General features: G+C 47.7%; 1 long non-coding RNA gene across 1 annotated transcript; it reads right to left on the bottom strand.

Moving 5' to 3' along the window:
* Positions 1 to 5,979: 5,979 nt before the first annotated feature.
* Positions 5,980 to 8,387, bottom strand: LOC306983630. The gene is made up of 3 exons (XR_013794408.1): positions 8,139 to 8,387; positions 6,599 to 6,619; positions 5,980 to 6,224 (listed from the first exon to the last, which is right to left on the bottom strand). It is a non-coding gene; the product is annotated as an uncharacterized lncRNA (long non-coding RNA).
* Positions 8,388 to 8,948: the final 561 nt, after the last annotated feature.

Raw genomic sequence — 8,948 nt, 5'->3', positions numbered from 1 at the left:
TTCAGCGAAGCTCTACGCATCGCTGGACGAGAAGCCGCCGCCGTTGAATTCAGCGACCAGTCAGCTTAGGACAGCGCCTGAGGAAGCCGGCCGTCTTCGCAACCTTCAGCCGTCCGTGCCAGCTACACTATCCAGCAACAGAAAGTATCCTTTTAAAAAGCAAACTCTCCGTAAGCTCTCCGCCGCGACTCATGTGCTAAAAGAGCGAGGCGTTTGTTGCAAAATGCCTCGGTTTTCCTGCGGTTCATGCCGAGCCGCGCTCAGCGACGGAGACCGCCACGTGATCTGCGCTCTCTGCCTGGGCCGTGAACATGCAGCCCTCACTCTCTCTTCGTGTGGCTGCATTCACTGCGAAGAACTAGCAATGTCGACCCTGCGGGCTCGACTTGCCATGTTTGACGGCGAAGCTGTCGCTCCGCCTCTCTCCAGTGGCCCGCGGAAGAAGAAGCGCCGTGCCCAGAGACTCCCGGAGCTCGTCACACGCGAACGCTCACCGGAACCTTCCCCTCGAGCTTCGCGTTCCCCTTCACCACCACCCTTCCCGACGCGCAGATGCCGGCTTCGGCCCTCACTGCCGTCACTACCGGGGCGGGGGCGGGGGAAGACGCCATTGACGACAGCTGTTCTCTCCTGGCGTCGGACAGTGAAGAGTGGTCCGGATCCCTCCGCTCTGCCTCCTCTTCGACACAGGAATCTGGCCGGGCCCGGTCTAATGTGGACGCCGAACTTATCCGCCTCCTCACCATGGCCGTCGACCAACTAGGCCTCGAATGGTCTCCGCCAGAGGCGCCCGTGCCCAACAGGCTCGACGGGTGCTTTCTACCTAGCCGCCGCCTAGCGCCCGCCTCTACGTCAGCACCCTTCCTGCCAGAGCTCCACGCCGAGCTCTCTAAATCATGGAACGCTCCATTCTCCGCGATACTCCGCTCTCCTGCTTCTTCGACTCTCTCCCACGTGGACGGAGCCGTCGAAAAAGGTTACAGCCGGATTCCCCCAGTGAAAGAGGCGGTCGCAGTGCACCTTTGCCCACCATCAGCAAAATGGCGCTCAAAGTCTGCCCTCCCGTCTAAAGCCTGCAGGACCTAAAGCCTTCGCCGCGGCTGGACAGGCTGCTTCCGCCCTGCACTCTATGGCTGTCCTCCAGATTCTCCAGGCAGAACTCCTCCGACGTATGGACGAGAAAGGCCCGGTCCAGGAGGTCGTCACGGATCTGCGCAGCGCGACGGATCGCGCTCGAACAGCTGTCACAGACCGCCTCCCCCCCCCCCCGGGGACCTTGGCCAAAGATCACGCTGAAGCCCGAGCCCGCAAAATCCTCCTAGCACTCGCAGAGAGGAAAAGATGCGCGAGTCCCGCCGCGGCTGGACCGCCATCAAAGCTACCCGCTCTGACAGTCCCCTTAGAAAAGGCTACTACAGCAGTGTATTTAGCAGCCAATGAGCCAGTCACGCGACCCGCTCGCCTGCACACAAACGCCATTTTCACGGCGACCCAGATAAATCTCAAAAAGAGTGTAATGTCTGTTCATACGGCTCACGCCGATTGTGTTATAAGTGTAGACAATGTGCCCACTCCAATGTGTTCACCACTACACACAAGCACGTTGTGGCGAGCAGGACGAGGTCGAGGGACGTGAGAGCGGCGCGGCAGCGTCTCGTATCTCTCACGGAGGAGCGGAAGCATAAAAGGAGGAGCGACGACAGTGAAGATCGAGAGAGGAACAGGTCTGATTTTATGTTGTGTTTTGTTTCTGTTTCTTATACTTTCATTTTGTATTTGTTTATTTATTGATTAAAGTTGTTGAAATGTCCGCCGGTTCCCGCCTCCTTCCCATAACATCCAACCTTGCTACACACGTCCCCTCCAGTGTCTCTATCTGTCACAGAGCCCACTCGCATAAAGCGGGCACGTACCGCTCGAGTGATAAATGTAGGAATTGTGCCCACGTCCCAGTGCCCACACCTACACACTGCCCGCTCTGCTACACAGTTATCCCAGGGGGCGAAACCATTAAAGCTCACCGGCCGTGTTTTAAACGTAAGCTCTATGACTGCTCGCGAGCGCTCACACTTACTGATAAACACTGTTGCCCCAATATCGCTCACGCGCCCCGCTGTTGGCGCCACAAACTGTTCTCTGTCCCAAGCGACCGAGTCATTGAATGTGAAACAGCCGGCTGCTGTCGCCAGCGAGCAGCACTATTCACACAACAAGGGCGCGCGCGCCGCGCTGATATCTCCATTTCAGTTTCTCGAACCCGCGCAGTGCGGCGGTCAGAACACGGAGACCATTAGCCCCTAGCTATGCGTGCGAAAGCATGGGAAGCGATCCCGGGCGTGTCAGAATGGGTGCTGAACGCTGTAAAACAGGGCTATGCGCTGCAGTTCGCTCGCCGTCCCCCGCACTTTCGAGCCCGGACCGTGACGAGCGTGAACCCAGAAGTAGCACACCTACAGAAGTAGCACACCTAGCACACCGCGCAGAAATAGCAAAACTGTTGTGCAAGGGGGCAATAGAGCCGATACATCCTTCTATGAGCGAGTCAGGCTTTTATAGCACGTAATTTCTCGTGCCCAAGAAGGACGGAGCGCTCAGACCTATACTAGATCTGAGACATTTGAACAGAGCTCTCATGAAAAGACAAAATGCTTACGACCAGACAAATCCTCGCGCAAATTCGCCCGAGGGACTGGTTTATTTCTCTCGATCTGAAAGACGCGTACTTTCAGATCCAGATCATACCCCGTCACAGGCCATTCTTGAGATTCGCCTTCGACGGTCAGGTATATCAATTCACTGTCCTACCGTTCGGCCTGGTTACTCTCTAGAAGAGGGAATGAGTACTGCGTTCCCTGCCGTGTCGCGCCCCGGGCTCATTTAGCTTCAGGCGATGAAAACCAGTAGTAAGCAGCCTGAGCCGTCCTTTTATACGCTAAGCCACGCCCATATTGGCGGGCTTTGACGCGTGAGGGCGCGACGTCACGCCCGGCTCAGTGATAGGCTGCTGCAGTTGCCGCGGGGCAGCCAATGAGAGCGCAAGACAGCCCGCTCTAGGTCTGCCTGCTGCTGCACTGTGTTGACAATATATATAAATTGAAGGATACATTTTGGCTTCAATATCTCGAGCAAAGAGACTTTACCCGGTGCGTAATTTTACATTACGCAGTACTCGTTCCCTCTTCTAGATAGAACCGAGGTTACGTTAGGTAACCGAGTACGTTCAGCCCGAAATGAAAATTATGTCATCAATTATTTATCCTTAAAGGAACACTCCGACTTTTTGGGACTTTAGCCTATTCAACTTATCCCCCAGAGTTAGATAAGTCCATACATACCTTTCTCATCTCCGTGCGTTCTATAAGTCTGTTTGACGCACCCACCGCTAGCCTAGCTTAGCACAAAGACTGGATGTAAATGGTTGCAGCTAGCATACTAATCCAAATAAGTGACAAAATAACACAAACATTTTCCTATTTACATGTTGTGATTTGTATAGTCACAGAGTGTACAAAAAACAAAGTCTCACGAGACACAGACATATTTTAACCGTATAAATACTGGGAACTATATTCTCTGAAGGCGAAGTGATAACCGCAGCACCTGAGACGTGCCATGGTGAGGAGCAGAGAGTTCGTTCAGAGCGTGTCTCAGGTGCTGCGGTTATCACTCCGCCCAAGTAGCAGTGCTTAAGCTAAGACATATTTTTAAAAACCTGAACCGTTGGACCACCTGTAGTTATGACATCAGACTTCTGAAGCCAATTTAACTTTTAAAGGTTGAAATACTTTTGTCCTATTTCTCCCCCTTTCTTTTTAAAGAAATTATCTTTTAATACATTTTTGTCATTGATTGTTTGAATAAAATGAACTGACTCATCTGCTGGAAAGGTGTCATTTGTATTTTAAAAGGGTTTTCGCCAAATTTTGAAATGGTCAGGAATTTGTTGACGCAACAAGTTGAAATATTAATGTTGTTTCAACATTAACTTGGTACATCAGATGGCAACATTGTTTGACATTCCCTTGCAGTTGTATTTTCAGTGTTTCAACAAAATGTATTTAGAATCAACAACACATTGTCAGTGTTAATTCAACAGCAGTGATGTATATTCAACATCATTGTGTAACGTTGATTCAACAATATTACCATTGATTATTTTTGTTAATTTCAATATTGATTCAGCATCGGTGATGTAGAATCAATCAGTGTAATGTTGATTCAATAGCATTACAATAGATTTTTTGTTCAACATAGTTTCAACATTAACTGAGGGTGCAAAAGTGATGTTGATAAAATATCACTTTGTAATGTCGAATCAATACTATTACCATTGATTTTTGGTTGAAAGCTCAACATTATTTCAACATTAACTGAGGGTGCAAAAGTGATGTTGATAAAATATCACTTTGTAATGTTGAATAAATACTATTACTGTTGATATTTGGTTGAAATCTCTCATTGCTTCACCATTAACTGAGGGTGCAAAAGTGATACTAAAGGAACATCACGTTGTAACGTTAATTCAATGCAATAAGCGTTGACATGCTATCTGGGATTCCTTTCCATTAAGATTCATACAAAACTCTATTTATTTTTCTACTTGTCTACTCTACTGTTTTTTTACTCATTCAAAATTCTGAATTCATAATATGAAAGGATTCTTCAATTCAAATTGATGGAATTTTACTATACAATTGAAATTCGTAAATCTGAAAAAAAAAAGGACGTCTACAGCATACACATTTAATAGAATAAACATACTGATTTATCGCTCCTACCTTACCTCTGGAAACAACCATGAAGTGATACTGAGCTTGTTTCCAAGTGTCTGAGATTTTGTTTCCTTGCCAAATTATGCACCAACAAAAATTAATGCCTCTTTGTGTAGACATGTTATCACCACAAGAATGTGACTGTGTGGATCACCTGCTTGACAAGTTTGATTCCATGCCATATTATTGCCATTTTCTCTTGTGTGGCCAGAGAAGAGAGATATCATAACATAAACAATGTGGGCTACATGATATCAGGTAAATAATACAATTTCTTGATGAACTATAGGCATATTATAAATGGAATGTATTATAAGTACTGTGACATTTCACATCAAGTGAAACATTTAATCAAAAAGCAAACAGTTACTGTCATTACATAATTGTATGACCACACCTAACAGCTTTTGTTCAAAATACTTATTTGTGAAAGGAAGGATTTAAGATTAATTGCCCATGATTCATCCGATTCCTGAAAGCTCAGTGAAGACTACAGGTTGAAACTCGAAAAATGTGAATATCGTGTAAAAGTTCATTAATTTCAGTAATTCAACTTAAAATGTGGAAAAAATTACATAGACTCATTACATGCAAAGTGAGATATTTCAAAGTGAGAAAACCTTTTGGAGTTTTCATAAGCTGTAAGCCATAATCAACAAAATTATAACACAAAAAGGCTTGAAATATCTCACTTTGCATATAATGAGTCTATATAATATATTAGTCTCACATTTTAAGTTAAAGGACAAGTTCGGTATTTTACACTTAAAGCCCTGTTTACAGATCGTATCTGATGAAATAGAACGGTTAAGATTAAAATTTGGACACATGCTCCTGTCCCGAGAATTTTAGGTTTATTTCGCTTTCCCCCCCACCCCCACAATGGTTGTCTATGTGCACTGGAACATTCCTTCCTAAAACTCGGGACAGCAGCATCTGTCCAAATTTTAAACTTAACCGTTCTATATCATCAGAAACGATCTGACAGGGTTTTAAGTGTAAAATACCGAACTTGTCCTTTAAGAAATGAGAAATAAACACTTTTTGCAAAATAAACTTTTGCACGATATTCATATTTTTCGAGTTTCACCTGTATTTATATCTTATATATCTATAAGATATAGGAAATGCTATAATAATCATTTGTGAAAACATCTCAGGTTACGTCTGTAACCATAGTTCTACCAGAAAGACTCGGGAGAGTAAATATAGTGACAATTATCCATTTATTAACAACCCAGCAAGCAATAAAGTTCTTTGGCGTAGGCCCCGTCCGTAGCTCGCAATCTGAGGGTCCGGACTCTGCATATCCTGCCTGAAGATCAAGGCAGGGGCGCAGCCGACCCCCTGTGAGGTATGGAAGGGACCATCCTGGTGGTGGTGGGGAGGATGGAGGGAAGGATTCCACTTGGAGGTGGAGGGGAGGATGGTGGTGAATTGGCGCGTCAGCATCTGCGAACTCAGACAAGAGTAAGTGACCAATCTTTTATACCACGAGTATTGGAATGTGATTGGATAGATAGATAAAGGTAAAGTGACGTAACAATTAAGTCTTCCCGGCAGAACTTTATGCTAAAGCATCCATTTCTACCAGAAAGACTCGGGAGAGTAAATATAGTGACAATTATCCATTTATTAACAACCCAGCAAGCAATAAAGTTCTTTGGCGTAGGCCCCGTCCGTAGCTCGCAATCTGAGGGTCCGGACTCTGCATATCCTGCCTGAAAATCAAGGCAGGGGCGCAGCCGACCCCCAGAAATTAGGTGGAATAATGCTTCCACCAGGACGGAGCCTACCCCCCAAAACGGTAATTAAAGTTGACCCACCATTCTTGTGTCCTGGAGTTCCTAGAAAGTAGAAGAACAAGAGTTAACATGGTAAGTGTGAACATGGAACGCCATATGGCTGGAAGCTATAGAAGGCCATTTCGTGATTAAAACCGAACCTGGAGATATAATTAGTAGAGTGTAATAGACAAGGCCGCAGGGCCGCACGGCCTTTTAGACCACAGGGACGAACACGGTCTGTTAGACCACAGAGACAAACACTGTCTGCTAGACCACAGAGACAAGGCCGCAGGGCCACACGGTCTGATAGACCACAGAGACGAGGCCGCAGGGCCACACAGCCTTTTAGACCACAGAGACAAGGCCGCAGGGCCACACGGTCTGTTAGACCACAAAGACAAACATGGTCTGCTAGACCACAGAGACAAGACCGTAGGGCCACACGGCCTTTAAGACCACAGAGACAAGGCCGCAGGGCCACACGGTCTGTTAGACCACGGAGACAGACACGGTCTGCTATACCACAAAGACGAGGCCGCAGGGCCACACGGTCTGTTAGACCACAGAGACAAGGCCGCAGGGCCACACGGCCTTTAAGACCACAGAGACAAGGCCGCAGGGCCACACGGCCTTTAAGACCACAGAGACAGGGCCGCAGGGCCACACGGCCTTTAAGACCACAGAGACAGGGCCGCAGGGCCACATGGCCTTTAAGACCACAGAGACAGGGCCGCAGGGCCACACGGCCTTTAAGACCACAGAGACAAGACCGCAGGGCCACACGGCCTTTAAGACCACAGAGACAGGGCCACAGGGCCACGTGGTCTGTTAGACCACGGAGACAAACACGGTCTGCTAGACCACAGAGACAAGGCCGCAGGGCCACACAGCCTTTAAGACCACAGAGACAAGGCCACCGGGCCACACGGCCTTTTAGACCACAGAGACATACACGGCCTTTTAGACCACAGAAACATACACGGTCTGTTAGACCACGGAGACATACACGGTCTGTTAGACCACAGAGACAAGGCCGCCGGGCCACACAGCCTTTAAGACCACAGAGACAAGGCCGCCGGGCCACACGGCCTTTTAGACCACAGAGACAAGGCCGCAGGGCCACATGGTCTGTTAGACCACAAAGACAAACATGGTCTGCTTGACCATAGAGACAAGGCCGCCGGGCCACACGGCCTTTAAGACCACAAAGACAAGGCCGCAGGGCCACACGGTCTGTTAGACCACAGAAACGAACACGGTCTGCTAGACCACAGAGACAAGGCCGCAGGGCCACACGGTCTGTTAGACCACAGAGACAAACACGGTCTGCTAGACCACAGAGACAAGGCCGCCGGGCCACACGGCCTTTTAGACCACAGAGACAAGGCCGCAGGGCCACACGGTCTGTTAGACCACAGAAACGAACACGGTCTGCTAGACCACAGAGACAAGGCCGCAGGGCCACACGGTCTGTTAGACCACAGAGACAAACACGGTCTGCTAGACCACAGAGACAAGACCGCAGGGCCACACAGGTTTTTTTTTTGACACCACCACCAGTAGTTGCATAGGGATTTACCTGGACCATTTACTGGAGAGCTTGCTGAGCTTCGAGGATGATTCTTGAATCAGGTTTTATATATGACTCGAATGCGGAGGAAGACCATCTGCCTAGGATCTTGATGGCTGCAGTAGAGATGCCGCGTTCGGCTGCTGTAGTGGCTGCCCCGATCCTGAAGGAATGTCCGGTATACTGGGAGGGAGATAGGCTGCAGCTTTTGAGGACAGCAACTAAATGAGCCCTGAACCAGGCTTTAGATAGAGGTGCTTCGTTAGGTTGGATAATAGGGGGGGAGTGATCTGAGAATCTTGGTCAGATTTTTAGGAATTTAATCAGATGAGAAGGAACAGAATTTATTGCTAATTTTTGAAATTGTTAATGTGATAACATAACTTGAATCATTCTAGAGTACATTCTGCAAAGTTACAACACTCAAGGTCAACCATGGAAGATTTTCATTTAACAAGATTGCTTTAAGGACTACGACAAACGCTGAGAGGGACTGAACGGCATTCCTCCCGGGTTAGTGGCATCACAAACCCTAAAATACATCCAGCCCCCGGAATATGATTTATAAATATCAAAACAGAATGAGCTAATCAATGAAGATAACTATGCATAAGCTGCATAATCATGAAATAACCATCCTGAAGTGAGGTCTACATGTTTAAACTTCTTGGGTTTCTCCGTCTTTGACTGACTCTGATTTGAACAAGCTAAAAGTTTTGAAATTTGTCTGTGAGGGGTAAGCGAAGCTGTAGTACGAGCGGTTGAAACTCCGCCCCTGTGCCGGGAGCAGTAGCCTGACTGCATCCGAGGGATAGACAA

Source organism: Phoxinus phoxinus, assembly GCF_949152265.1.
Source record: "Phoxinus phoxinus genome assembly, chromosome: 16".
Taxonomy (NCBI): Eukaryota; Metazoa; Chordata; class Actinopteri; order Cypriniformes; family Leuciscidae; genus Phoxinus; species Phoxinus phoxinus.
Note: the sequence above shows the minus strand (reverse complement) of the source record. Positions and strands in the feature narration are given on the sequence as shown.